This window comes from Molossus molossus, unplaced genomic scaffold, assembly GCF_014108415.1.
Source record: "Molossus molossus isolate mMolMol1 unplaced genomic scaffold, mMolMol1.p scaffold_m16_p_4, whole genome shotgun sequence".
NCBI classification, from domain to species: Eukaryota; Metazoa; Chordata; class Mammalia; order Chiroptera; family Molossidae; genus Molossus; species Molossus molossus.
In genome coordinates, this window is record NW_023425377.1 from 88,076,867 (window position 1) to 88,092,108 (window position 15,242).

Genomic DNA, 15,242 nt, shown 5'->3' on the forward strand with positions numbered 1-15,242 from the left:
GGATCTTGCAATCCGCAAATAGACTTGCTTTTATTTGGAGTCTAGGGTGTTCTTATGGGTTCTGCCTCCACAAATGGTCCCACGGCCCTGCTGAACAACTTGCAAGGTCAATATCAATAACCACAAAAATTGTTAGCTTAAGCTGACAGAGGAGGGAGGGAGGCAGAATGCTGTATCTTTAATTTCTTCTGTGGCTGATTCTCTCCAAAAACAATTCTTCAATAAGCATTCCAAAAAACATCATTTGAATAAGCATGTTTAAAGGAACTACCAAGAAGAAATATACTAATTTTGATTTTGGAACATTTTCTATTTAAAACCTTTTTCTTATAGTCAGACATTAAATTTTTTATATACTGAATCAAAGGAAAATATACAGTTCTTTTGATGGCTGCCACTATTATAAGGCAAATGTGTGATGTGTGGCTGGAATTGAAATTTTATTCTTCCTGATGATAAAAGCAAGACCTTTTCTATAAAAAAAATATTTTTATTTTTAATTTAAAAATATTTTTTATTGTAGAGAACTTATGAAATCCATGAAAAGAAAACTTGAATTAGCTAAATTATTATTGTTATTTTTGTCACGTTTCAACCTATTCCTTTTCTGTGCACATATATTTCTTACATTATTGAAATCACTGTATAGTCATTTTAGTATTCTACTTTTTACCCCTTGGCATTGTATTTCCAGTATTTTTCTTTTTAATCCTCACCCAAGACATCGGGGGGGGGGGGGCGACATTTATCTTCATACAGAGCAGGAGGGAGAGAGGGAAGAAGAGAGACAAACATTGGTGTGAGAGATCTCTCACATCGACTGGATGCCACCCACACGACCCCAACTGGAGCTGGGGACAAACTGCAACCGAGGTACGTGCACTTAGCGGGAACTGAACCCGGGACTCTCTCTGGTTTGTGGGTCAACACTCTAACTGCTGAGCCAAACCGGCCAGTATTTTTGTGTGTCTTTAAGTATTCTTCTAAATCAGTGTTTGTTTCGGACCCAGCTACAGTCTAAAAAATTACTGAATACTCCAAAGAGGTTTTGTTTATGTCATTTCTGTTGATATTAACCACATTAGAAATTAAAATGGAGAAATTTAAAATATACATTTACTATTCATTTTATGTTAACAATATTCTTTTGTTTAAAGGTTTATTTTATTTTATTTTTATATGTTTTTATTGATTTTTTTGGAGAGAGAGATAGAAACTTGGATGTGAGAGAGAAACATCAATTGGCTGCCTCTTGCACCCCACCCCCAGTGGGGACTGAGCCCACAACCCCGACTTGTGCTCTAACTGGGAATAGACCCGGGACCTCTCAGTCCATGGGATGATACTCAATCCACTGAGCCACACCAGCCAGGCTGTTAACAATATTCTTTATGAATATTGTTTTTTATACTTTTAAATATATTTAAAACATATGTTTTAATGTTATTTTCTTTTATTTTTAATTGAAATATTTGGACTCAAAGGAAGGAGCATAGTGTACATGCAACTTGTATATTTGCTAAATATAAGAAGACTGATTATTTAATTTTTATTTTATTTTATTGATTTTAGAAAGGAGAGGAGAAAAAAACATCAATTTGTTGTTCCACCTATTTACATATTTATTGGTTGATTCTTTGTATGTGCCCTAACCAGGGATTGAACCCACAACCTAGGAGTATCAGGACAGTGCTCTAACAAACTGAGCTACTCAGCCTGGGCTTAAATATATTTTCAAAAAAATGCCCTGGCTAGTTTGGTTCAGCAGTTAGAGCTCAGGACTGCCCACAGACCAAAGGGTCTCAGGTTTGATTCCTGATCAATGGCATGTACCTGGAATTCAGATTCGATCCCCAGCCCTGGTCAGGGTGGTTCAGGAGTCAGCCAGTCGATGTGTCTCTCTCACATCAATGTTTCTCTCTCTCCCACTTCATCCCTCCCTTCCATTCTGTAAAAACCAATGGAGATATATCCTCAGGTGAGGATTAACACCAACAACAACAAAAATCAGGGAGAAGAGTGGCATTGTTTTAACACTTTTGAAGAATTTTTTTAGTATGAATTAATAGAAGATAGCTATATTCTTCTATCTCCTTTTGCAATCAATCCAATTAGAATATGTTGTTTTGGTTGAAATATATGAAGAAAATCCATCTTCAAACAGATATGTAGTTGGAAAAAGGAGGAGTATTTTAATAGCCTTTTCAGATCATTGTAGTTATTCTTTTTTGACAATGCACCACAACTGGACAAGTGGTAGTTTCATTAAGGTTACTTACAATGTGTTATTTGAAACCATATCAGTGCACTTTGTGGTCCTGTTTCACTAAAATTCATTGGTCCATCTTGTACATTGAATGGATCTCTTACTCATGTATGATCTTATAACATTAATTAATACCGTCACTGATCTCATTAGAAAGGTCACTAAGCATTGAGAAGCTATCAATCTCACTGTGGCAGATGCAAATTTTCCAAAATTCAAATTTTCACTGGAAAGCTCAAATTTCATCATTCCTTGAACTGACTGACTGACTTGATTCATTTTAGAGAAAATATCTGCCAAACTTCAATCTGAATAACTACAGTCTGTTAGTTATTCCTTTTCCCCCCTTTTATTGATTTTTAGAGAGAGAGGAAGGGAGAGGGAGAGAGATGGAAACATCGATGAGTGAGAACATCAATTGGCTGCCTCCTGCATGACCCCCACTGGGGATCAGGCCCACAACCTGAGCATGTGTCCTGGCTGGGAATCAAACCTGCGACGCTCAACCACTGAGCCACACCGGCCGGACTGTTAGTTATTCTTTTAAGCAAAACTGGTATTCTATGAAAAAGGGGCTAGTTAAGCTCACCACACAAATAAAGACACAAGTGCTCATCTTCCAGATCACGTTATGGCGAGAATGCCTTATGTGTGTGTCCCATACTATTCACCGAATATTAAATCGTGTATCCTCAGGGCTGGGATTTGATCAAAGTAATCATTGTTACTGATTTTTCAAAAACATTCTTCATCGAAACGCCCTCTTTTTTGGTTCCTGTGAGTGCGTGGCATTTAAGGATACAATGATTCCAAGTGTAGTTGGACGCCACAGCCTTGTTTCACACTGAGATACCAGCAGTTCTACTCATCACTGATTTTGTGCCATCAGTGCAAACATCAACCCAGTGAAAAAGGCAAGCAATGTCATTATTATTATGAAAATGGTTTTGACCTCATAGACTACCTAAAATATAATGCTTATATTGGCTATAAGTAATCATAAAAGAGAAAATAAATACTAGTATTCTCAGGAGTTTTCAGGGGGAAACCATTACTGTTTTATTAAAATTATTTTTAATGATCCTGTATGACTTTTGGAATTAATTTTTAAAAACCGGCCTAGAAGTGTCTCCATCAAAAAAGTGTGGGTGGGGAGCCTGAATAATGTCTTAAGAATTTATCGTGTGGGCCCAAATCACCTTGAAATTATCTTCAAAGTCTTGTGAAATGTCCCCTAAAACTCCCAATGGATTCTGTGACTTGCATGAGTCTTCATTGAACACAGTGCAGAAATTATGAAGATCTAAGATAAGAACTTCATATAATACATATTTACAAAGTATTTCATATTTTCAAAGTTTGTGACTTCTCCCCTAAAATGTCTTATGAGACACCGAGACAAACACTGGTCTGAATAGACCACAGTTTTATTCTTGTTCCTCATGTTTTGGTGTTCACTCTTGAAAGGCAGTGGACAGCATGTGAAGGGCTGGGCTAGCCCTTTCTAGTCACAGGCACTAGTATTACAGGCCCTGCAAAAAAGACTCTCTACACCCCCCCCCCCCCAGGCTTCTTTAGGCCTCCCTTAGCCTTAATCATTACATGGTACCAGGGTTGATTCTAAACGCAAAGGTGGCGTTTTATCCTTGTCATCCAACTTTGTTGGTACAAGTCCTGTATCATTTTCCTTCTATTCTGTGCTACTTCTCTCTCTTTTTTCTTTTCTTTTTTATTATTTATTTATTTATTTTTAATTTTATTGAATTGATTGAGGTGACACTGGTTTGCAAAACCATGCAGGGTTCAAGTGTACAACTCAACACAACATTATCTACACACTGCATCATACACCCATCACCCCAAGCAAAGTCTCTTTCATTTATCTCTCCCTTTGCTCACCTCTACCTACCCCTACCCCCTTTTCTCTCTGACTATCACCACACTGTTTTCTGTGTTTATGGGATATATATATATATATATATATATATATACACACACATACATATATATATATAGTGTGTGTGTGTGTGTGTGTGTGATCTCTTCACTCTCTTGTTCTCACCTATTAGGATGTCTTATAAGGTCTGAAAGCATGCACGTTAAGAGGTAAAACTAGAAGCCTCCCTCCAGTCAAGAGGATTTACATTAAAAGAGATTACAAAATCCTCGTGCTGAACTAGGAAAAAATCTGTGACTACTCTTTACCCTCAAAACCGGTACTTTGCTAACTTGATACTTCCAATGTGCACTATTATACACCAAACATTGTGCTAAAAGATCAATATTAAAAAAAGGATATAAGAATATGAAGAAATAGCCTTCAAATTCCTATCCCATCTGTCCTACAGGACTGCTCAGTTTGAAGTTTAGGTGACGACTTCCAATTTGTCATGAGTTTCATGAGGTGAAAACTAGATGGGAAGCAGTCACAGCAGTTGAAGAAGAGTAGTCACGATATATTTGCCCCAGCAGTGACTCTCAACCGTTAGCAGGAAGCCTGGAGAGACATATCTGAGAAACGGTTGCCTCTAGGAGGTTGCACAAAACAGGGTGGGAGACACAGTGGAAATACGGCAAGGTGGCAGCATCCCAGTGGGGATAAGTACTGAATTTCCAAGATGCTATGACTCAAAGGCCTGAGAAATTAAGTGTGTGTTTTTTGTTTTGTTTTTAAAATATGTTTTTATCGATTTTTTAGAGAAAGAGGAAAGGAGAGAGAGATAGGAACATCGATGTGAGAATGAAACATCCATGGGGTGCCTCCTGCATTCCCCCTACTAGGGATCAAGCCCACAACCCAGGCATGTGCCCCAACACGGAATTGAACCAGGACCTCTCAGTCCATGGGACAGTGCTCAATCCACTAAACCACACCGGCTGGGCTTAGGTGCGTTTTAAAGATTTAGGCAGGCGAGGGCCCAGAGTCCAGCTCTCAGGAGTTTAAGATTGGAAATAATTCTTTGCCCCATAATGTTTAAGCCTTCTTACTCAGTTCAGCAAGCATTTCTTGAATAATTATTGTGTGCCAGAAGTTATATATATTACTTAGGTTTTCTTTCTCCTGCTAGACAATTGACTTCTTGAGGACAGGACGTATATTGTATTTGTCTTTTTAATCTTCTCCACACCTAGCACAGTGATTTGCACGCAGTTAATACACACAAGAAGTTTGTGAGATGATGAATGAGTATGAATAAATGAATGAATGAAGTTAGTTCTATTTCTGTTGCAGTCACCTGTTATACTTCCTGAAGAATGAGGATAGTCCTACACCCAAAATCAGCAGTGAGAGACCTACAAATGTTCCCTGTTCACAGTTAGAAAAACGCCAAAGGGGCTGGGATTGCAGAGAGATTCTTGCTCCAGGAAGTGTTAATGTGATAAATATTTAGCACATAGCCTCTAAACATTTCACAGCTGAGAATAAAGTAGCATTGCCTGGATTAGAACAGTGAAGTAGGCATTGGTATGGGGAAAAGTAAAGTAAACGTTTGAGACTGAACCTCATCTTAATTAAAATAGTGTGTAAGAAGGTGTTTTTAAAATCTGCTTTGTTTGGTATCACTCATGTTTAGGTGATCAACCATCTTATTTCTATTTTAACTTTCATTCATCCCTCAAGATGCGGTTCAGCTATCATCTCCTCTAGGAAACATCTTTTGATCATCTCTCTGACTTGTCCTCATCTGGGTTAGAAACCTATGCTGGGTTGAATAGTACCCCCTCAAAATTCTTGTCCACCTGGGACCTGTGAAATAAGGTCTTTCAGACACAATCAAGTTAAGATGAGATCGTACTGGGTAACGGTGGGTCTTCAATCCAATATGATTGGTATCCTTATAAAGGGAAAAACATTTGGACCCAGACCAGGGGAGAAGGCCATGTGAAGATGGAGGTAGAGATTGGGATGATGCATCTGTTTTTTGGTCCACAGGCTGACACTCTAATCACTGAGTCCAACTGGCCGGGGCTAGGGTTGCCTCTATAAGCCAAGGGATGCAAAGAAGTGTCAGCAAATGCCAGAAGCTACAAGAAGCAACAAAGGATTCTACCTGAGAACCTTCAGAAGGAATATGGCTCTGCCCGTGCCTTGAGTTTACTTCTAGTACCCAGAATTGTGAGAAAATAAATTTCTGTTGTTTTAAGCCACACGGTTTGTGATAATTTGTTACAGCAGCCTTTACAAACTGAATCTGGAGCCTTTTCCCTTTTATATCTACTTTCATACAACCCTGCCCCACCATTTCGGATGTGCCATTTCATGTATATGTCTCCCCATCCAGATTATGATATCTTGGAGATGAACGCATGTCTGATTCTATTCTGCATCCTTAGTACTTCACACAATGTCTGGCAAAATAAATGTTATTAAAGGAAACTGACTGGGACATGACTGACCATGATAAACAAACATCCACTAAAATCCAAATTTCCCATGCCTGCTAAAATCCCACATGCCCACTGTCCCATGTCAAAGCCACGTCCATTCCCTTAGGAATAGTCCCAACCTACTCCACCATTTATTCCAGAGTGAGAAGTAGGAGAGAACCAACAGAATCTTGAAAAGCAAATTTATTACCACTTAATAAAAGCTTTTCGTGGATTTATTATTATTTTTTATTTATTTTAGAGAGAGAGGAAGGGAGACGGAGAGGAAGATAGAAACATTGATGAGAAAGAACATCAACTGGCCACCTCCTGCATGCCCCCCACTGGGGATTTGGCCCACAACTTGGGCATGTGCCCTGACTGGGAATTGAACCCGTGACCTTCTGGTGCATGGGTCGATGCTCAACCAGTGAACCACACCAGCTGGGCTTTTAGTAAATTTAAAAATCTTTCTATCTACATAGATTTAGTAGGCTTATCTATAATAAACATTATCTATAATAAACATTCTGAAAACCATTAGCCCGAGCCCTCAAGTGTTAACAAAAACAAAAACAAAAACAAAACCTGTAACGTCATTCAGTTGTCAGCAAAAACAGGGAGAAAGTAGAAAGTTTGCCTAGGTACACATTAAAACATAATTCTCCTGATTTTGACAGAAATAACACAATATTTTTGAAGTATTACTGCTAATATCTCAGAAGCACCTTTCTGAAACTTCGACAGATGTTCACATGTTGATTAGTTGGATTAAGAGCCATGGAGGAAATTAAGTATCCACATAAGAACCTAAGAGTACAATCAGTTCTCTGAAGACAGTGTCACGTCTTCTTTCAAAACAAAGAAACAAGAATAAGCAGCATGCCACGTCCTGTCAAAGGTTCTAGTAGGAGCATTTGATTGGTTGGGTGAAGGACACACCCCGATGCTCTTCCTGCCAGGGAGAAGGGACAGAAATGATCTAACCACCTTTGGCTATAGTGGCAGGAGGTGAAGATCTGTCTCCACATATTTGCCCCAAATAAGAAGGCTTTTATATGCTGGAATACTTTCTGTATTATATATATATGATCAAGAAATAAATTTTTTGTGTGTGTTAAAGACTTTTTGGATATATATCTTTAACACACACAAAAGTTTATTCCTTGGTCATGTAACTGGGCATTCCTGACCAGTGGAAAATGTTCTTTTAAGCAGTAATTTTGGGGGACCCAGGTTCCTTCTATTTTGTGACTGCCATTTTCAGAGTACGGTTTCTGAAGGCCCTGCACTTCTTTGCGTTTATTCTAGAGGAAGAGTGAAGGAAGGGCATAGAGAGCAATCTTGGGAGGCTCTTAGGGATCGGGCCCAGAAGCATCCACATCACTCTGCACACCTTCCATTGGCTCAGTCCCGTGTCCACATTTAATTGCATTGGGAGTATTGGAAACCATGTGTGTGCCCAGGAAGAAGAGGACTCTGGTTTGGTGAACAACCTACTGTGTCTCTCTTACTACCTGTGATTGATTATCATCTACTAGACCATCTCAAAAATAACAAGAAATCTTACATCAAAAGAAAAAAACTATTGCCTGGCCAGTGTGGCTCCGTGATTGAACGTCGACCCATGCACCAAAAGGTTACCAGTTCGATTCCCAGTCAGGGCACAGGCCCAGGTTGTGGGTCAAATCCCCAGTGGGGGGCATGCAGGAGGCAGCCAATTGATGTTCTCTCTCATCAATGTTTCTGTCTCTCCCTCTCCCTTCCTCTCTCTCTAAAATCAATAAAGAAAAAATAAATTAAAAAAAAAAAACTGTCATGATCAAATCTTCCAAGAGTTAGGTAAATCTATTAAATCCCAAAGGCAATAATTGAAAGAATAAGAATGGATTTAAAAATTCATTGAAAAAATAGGGTTTGACATAAACAGGGTCTGTGGATATTTAGAATCTGTCAATCAAACATCTGGATGATGTTTATCAAGTTTTTCTTCTGGATGCTTTATTATTATAGTTAATATGTTAGTCATTGATTAATCAATATATTTCTCAGATTCTATTATTTTATCAAAAAAATATCTCATCACTTCCAAAGTTTAGAATTTAAAATAATGCAAAGGTAACACATGACAATGATCTTAATGTGGAATTTAGTTGTAAACTGCAGAATCCCTTACAAAACCTTAATTGTCAACCTCTGGTTATCTATTTTTTTTAAATATTTTTTTTTATTTTATAGAGAGAGGAAGGGAGAGAGAGAAAGAGATAGAAATATCAATGAGAGAGAAACATTGCTGGGCTGCCTTCTGCATGCCCCCTAGTGGGGATTGAGCCTGCAACATGGGCATGTGTCCTGACTGGGAATCAAACCAGTGACCTCTTGATCCACGGGATGACACTCAACCGCTGAGCCACACCAGCCATGCTGGCTACCTGTTTTTGCCCTGAGAACAGCAAGGCCTACACGACCCCAATTTTGATCAAACCAATTGAACTTTCTGATAGCATCCCCACGAAGTCTTGGTGTTTCTTGGAAGAAGGTGGCACAGCAGGCCTGATGGATCAACTGAAGGAAAGTTAAGTTCAGCACAATATTTGGAACTGTTCTTTCCTTATGTATGTTGGCACAGCCTGTTTTGTTGTTGTTGTTTAATCATCTGTGTTTCACATTGTCTTTTCCTGGCAGGAGTGATATCTAAGTCATTTATCTTTAATATGTAAAAGGACAAACTGTCATCAACCTACTGAAAAGATATCAGATCCTAACACGAAAAAGATAAGCCTTTAGTAATTCCTGGCTCTGCCATAGCTTTCTTTTTCACTTTTCTTTTCAGCTAATGTGTGATCCAACAAATTGCCACTCTAATTGGATATTATTCGGTCAATTAAAAAATAAAGTTAATAAGGAAGGCAAATGAGTTAATAAAGCCATTTTGTTTTTCTTAACACATTTCTCAAAATCTAAATTTTAAATTATAGGCCATTATTCAAATTTTATTTTCCCTTATTTGATGACATCTGTGGCTAAATGTTTAGGTCTTTTTTGGGGAGGGGGGTGGTTAAGTTATTGCATTAAATACTGCCAGACAAAATAAGTTGGTATATGCTTTATTAAATGTACTATTGAGTAAATGAGGTTTAAAAATGGTGCCCAGACTGTTTTGTTTTGACATACTCTGTGTGTGTGTGTGTGTGTGTGTGTGTGTGTGTGTGTGTGTGTTGTTTTGTTTTGGATGTCTTTTATAGTAAATTGTTTGAAGATTACTCAATAACAGGATTGCATGCTCTGGGAAGCCGGGGTAATGTTTGCTTCTTTTCTAAAGCAAATCGGCAGAGAGCCTACAGTAGAAAGGAGATGATGAAAGCAGAAGTTGACGGTAGCATAAAGACAGCCTGCCTTTTATGTCTTCCTGGCCTCCATCGAGAGGCATCCCAGCCTCATTACTGAGCAATGACCATTTCCGGTTAATTTGGGTGTACGGGCAAAAAAGGGGGGAGGGAAAAGCCAACAGCAGGCGCAGGCTGCTAACTAATCTATTGTAGTCTTTGGAGATGCTTAAATGAGTGAAGCAATGAAAATCAGCAAGCCTAGGAGGCTGGGAAGAAAACTGAAGAAGAGGGATGAATGAAAATCCAAGCATATAAGTAGTTGTAGGATTTACATAAAGCCTATGAAGACAGTGGTCCAGTCAGGCATTAAGGTATCTTTTAAGCACTGGCATAATGGCTAGATGCTCACATAAATGGAAAAACAGGCAAACAGGCCCACACACAACTTGTGCACGGATGCGCACACAGCTTCAAGTTTACCCATCACACATACACAAATAGTTAATGGACCTTTATGGGCAGCATATATAGTAATACAAAAAACCGAATGCATAGAGAACGATTGTTTTGCATCGGTGTGGAGGTGAACTTTGATGGGACTTAGTAAAACACAGAGCATTTATTACCATGATGAATGGCTCTCTGGGGAGTCGTTTTCCTGCCCTCCCAGCTGGAGTATAGGGCTGCAGGGACAGCGCCGGGTAGGAAAGGGACAGAACAATAGGTTCTGTGAGTTGGAGAAGCCGAGGTTGCCCTCCCTGAGCAGCACATAATTCAGAGGATGGTGGAGTCCTGAGGAATGTGGAAATAACAAAGGGGGAAAATGAGAGCGAATTATGAACATGCACTTGAATCACCCAATGTGCTGAGGATTTTTTGTGTCAACAGATTCCACTCTTGAAAAGCCACATGCCTGCTGAATTTCTTGATCAAATCCAGGACCCACTATTCCGCACGGAGTAGCCCAACGACATTACCCAAACTGGACGCCACAGGGTGATTGGCTGATTGGATCAACTAGAAAACAAGTAGCTTTTACATGTCTTAAATTTTTTAAAATTTATGTTTGTATGTTTGGTTACATTTTTAAAATCTTAATACAGTTCAGCCTGTGTGTCTGATTCACTTCAGCTCTTTCACTGCCAAACCCAGGGGCAGGGACGCCTTCCATTTCTCCATGTCCCTTTGTCTGTGACGGCCAAGGGGTAAAGTCATCTGCTGCACCAAACTTTAAATTTCACATTATCCTTAATTTTTAAAAATATTTTTTATTAATTTTTTTTATACTCACCTGAGGACATTTTTGCATTTATCTTCAGATAGAGTGGGAGGGAGAGAGGGAGAAGAAAGAGAGAGAAACATCAATGTGAGAGAGACACATCGACTGGTTGCCACCCACACAACCCCAACTGGGGCTAGAGACAAACTACAACTGAGGTACGTGCCCTTAGTGGGAACCAAACCTGGGCCTCTCTGGTCCGCGGGCCGACGCTCTAACCACTGGGAAAACCGGCCAGGGCTTATTAATTTTTTTTAGAGCATTGATGAGAGAGAGAAGCATAAATATCAATCAGCTGCTTCCTGTACACCCCCCACTGGAAATCAAGCTCGCAACCTGGGCATGTGCCCTGAGCGGGAATCGAACCAGCAACCTCTTGGTGCATGGGTTGATACTCAACCACTGAGCCACACCAGCTGGGCAACCCTTAATTTTTTTTATCTTTTCCCCTGACTGAGCAGAAAGTTCTTGATTTTCTCAGTTTAGCAGACCTGATGGGAGGATGCACATAGGGAGAGGCCTTGGACAGCCAGAGAGTCACCCTTTTCACCCAAGATTTAAACAAAAATACTGAGGCTCTACTCTGCCCTGTATTTCATGTCAAAGGCACAAAGCGAGAAAATGGACCCTGGCTAAAGCTACATGAGACTCTTCCTTGCTGCTGACCTTGGCTATGTTTTTTTATTTATTTTGTTTCCGCTTTCTTGATCCGCTCCTGGAAGTAGGTGTGTACATATGGGGCTGTTTCTTTAAGAAGTCAGATACCTGGCCACTCTGTCATAGAATCACACAAAGGTAGCCCCCTGGGGAAAGCTCTACACAGATTGTGAAAGGCCCACTTATGAAGGAAATCCCAGCATCCTGACAGCAGGTGCCCCCAAGCCCCAACACCCAGACAGAGGAGGAATCGCAGTGTGGAGACAGACCCAGCAGAGCTGCCTGGCTCTGCGGACCCATGATTGGCTTTGACACTCATTTGAGAGGATCAAAAGCGCTCCCAACACCAGCCTCCTAGGATAGCTCCACTGTCCTTTTTCCCTCCCAGCCCCCATGTTTCCCCACTGCCCTTTGCCAGTAAAGAGACTGTCAACTCCCTGGTGCTCCCAGCTCAGACCGTTCATGGGAAAAAAACCAAACATTGAATTTTGAATCCAAGTTCTAAAGAAGAAATTCAAAAAGTTTTATTCTATGTAATAATGGATCCCAAACCTGTTATTCATCAGACTCTCTTGATCACATGAGGTTTTCTGAAAATACCAGTTCCAGGGTCCCAGCCCAGGCAGGTCTGACTCTCTGGTCCAGGGGTCAAACTCAGTAATTTATTATTTCAATGCTCCCCCAGATTTCTCTAATGATCAGCCAGCCATATTTTGAGAACCAGACTTAGTTTAGTTACATTTTTGAACCAAATATTTTAAAATTCACTTTTGGAGATTCTGTTTGGAACATATTGTTTGCATTTTACTCCAAATTCGAATACTCTACCAAGTCACGCTACCTCCTTCCACTGTCTCCAAATGGCCACTGTGTGGTTTATAGATGAGGCCAATACAGCCCTGAAGGATACATTTCCTTCCATTTTTCTATAATTGCTGAGTAACATAAGTCAATGGATGAGAAAGGATTTCATAATTTTATTTTTATAACACCCCACACTGTCTCCTATTATCTCAAGGGATGCTGTAAAATTTTCAAGTTACAATTCCTTTAAGGTCACTTCAATTTCCAAAGTTTGAAAAACCTTGCTTTAGGTTCAAGGAAAGAACTCAAGGCTTTTTCTCCCCTGCCTCCTCTACCCACTGACCCATCCCACCTCCACCGCCAAAGCCTGTGGCGGACAAGTTCTCAGAGGCATTCTTTCTACGTCAAAGCCTAGTTAGGAAAACCATGCTAGGTATATCTTTTTAAATATGTTTTTATTGTTTTTTTTTTTTTTTTTAGAGAGAGAGAGAACATCCCTGTGAGAAAGAAACATCGGTGTGAGAAACATCATCAGCTGCCTCTTGCACGCCCTCTACTGGGGATGAAGCCCACAACATGGGCATTTGCCTCGACCAGGAATCGGACCAGGAATCGAACCAGGACCTCTCCGTCCATGGGATGACTCTGAATCCACTGAGCCACACTTTAACAGTGAATTGGATATGGAAAGTCGTTACAGATGTTGGAGAGCTAAAAAAGAAAAATGGAACACTGAGATGACACGAGATAGGCAGGAAGCAGCTTCCACTCTTAGGGAAGAGGCTGGAGTTACCACAATTGGAAGTTGGGTCAGGGCCACATAGAGCTGGGACTCCGGTCTCAGGGTTGGGCAGTGCCCAGCCACTGCTGGTACCTCCAGCGCTTGGAGGAGAGGCCTCTTGGATCTGGAGCTCCGACCACGAGAGGAGCAGCACCTGGGCCCCTGCAACCTCAGACAGCTTGCAGGAAGGTTCTGGGAGCATGGGGAGAGCTGAAGACGGCAACAGACTATTGCTGCCCAGTGAAAGGACACCGATAGAGGAACACCCAGAAACCTCAGACTAAAGAGAGGAAGGAAAATTCCTCTCCCTCCTTCCTGCTGTCCAGCCCCCCTCATGGACGTCCAGTAGGAAGCCAGCTGACCCAAGTAAAATGTGGTTTCCAGAGTCTTGGTCCCTGCACCACACAGCAGGATAGAGAAAGGAACATTTGGACCTGGGAGACAGTATCCAAGTCAAGCATAGCATCGGACAATCCTTTGGGTCAAGAGAGCAGGGAATCTTGCATTGGCAGATATGAAGTTAAAAGCTTTGTTTCCACAACTACACTTTTTTGTTGTTGTTGTTTTGTTAATCGTCGCCTGAGGATATTTTTTTCCACTGATTTTTATTTTTTTAGAGAGAGTTGAAGGAAGGGAGGGGGGAGAAGAGAGAAACATCAATGTGAGAGAGACACATTGACTGGTTTGCCTCCCACGTGTCCCTGATCAGGGCCAGGGATCAAACCCAACACCCAGGTATGTGCCCTTGACCAGGAATCAAACCTGCAACCCTTTGGGCCAAGGGCCAATGCTCTAACCACTTAGAGCCTGGCCAGGGCACAACTATACTTGTTTTGATGGTCAAATAAACTTGAAACACTGTAATCATTCCATTAGCATATTAAAGGATCTGAAATGTCCTGTAGTAAAGAAACTCTGCTTTAGTTGATTTCATTAACTATTTCTAAAATGTATTTAGTGTGAATTCCTTATTTTTTTCATATATAATATTCCTCAGAACATACAAACTATTGTAAATGCTGTGCTCCGAAGAGGTACTGCTCAAGTCTAAACTAAGCCTGTTTAGAACTTGTCAGCTTCTAAAGCTGGGGGGGGGGGGGGGGGGGGGGGGGGGGGCAAATCAAAGTGAAATAGAAAAAAAATTTACCTGCAAAGTATTAAGTCTAACTATTTCTCTTTTATGTTCTTTAATATCTATAAAAGGGACATTTTCTTCTGCCCCCAGAACTCCTCACTCAACCCGAGGAAGAAACACTAACCGTGACCTACTGCGACGATCACCAGCTTCAACAAAATCTGGGGTAAACAGGAGCGTTGTCACCCAAAACTGCAGGAATCACCCTGTGAGCCCTGGGACGCCCGCTGCCCTTAAACACAGAGCGGAGCTTGACAATAATCCCTGGAGCAAAGAGGTGTTCTATTTTTATTCAAGGAGATAGAAAGAAACTCCACTCGCTATCTCTCTAGAACCTTCAGGACTATGATTATTCCTACCCGCTCCATGCCTGCCTCCGGCTGGAGGAGGCGTCTGTCCCTACGCCTGGTACGGACCAGACACGGAGCGCAGCACAGTAACACTCTGGGAGCGGGGCTGAGGCCATCAGGCGGCAGCTGCACGTGAGGGGGCAAGAATGATGACTACAAAGGCAGATGCTGAGAGAATAGGGAACAATCAGGATGGAGAGAGAGGGGAGGGAGAGTTAGGGAAAGGAGGAAGAAGTGGAGGAGGGGGAGGGAAAGAAGGTAAACGGGGAGGGA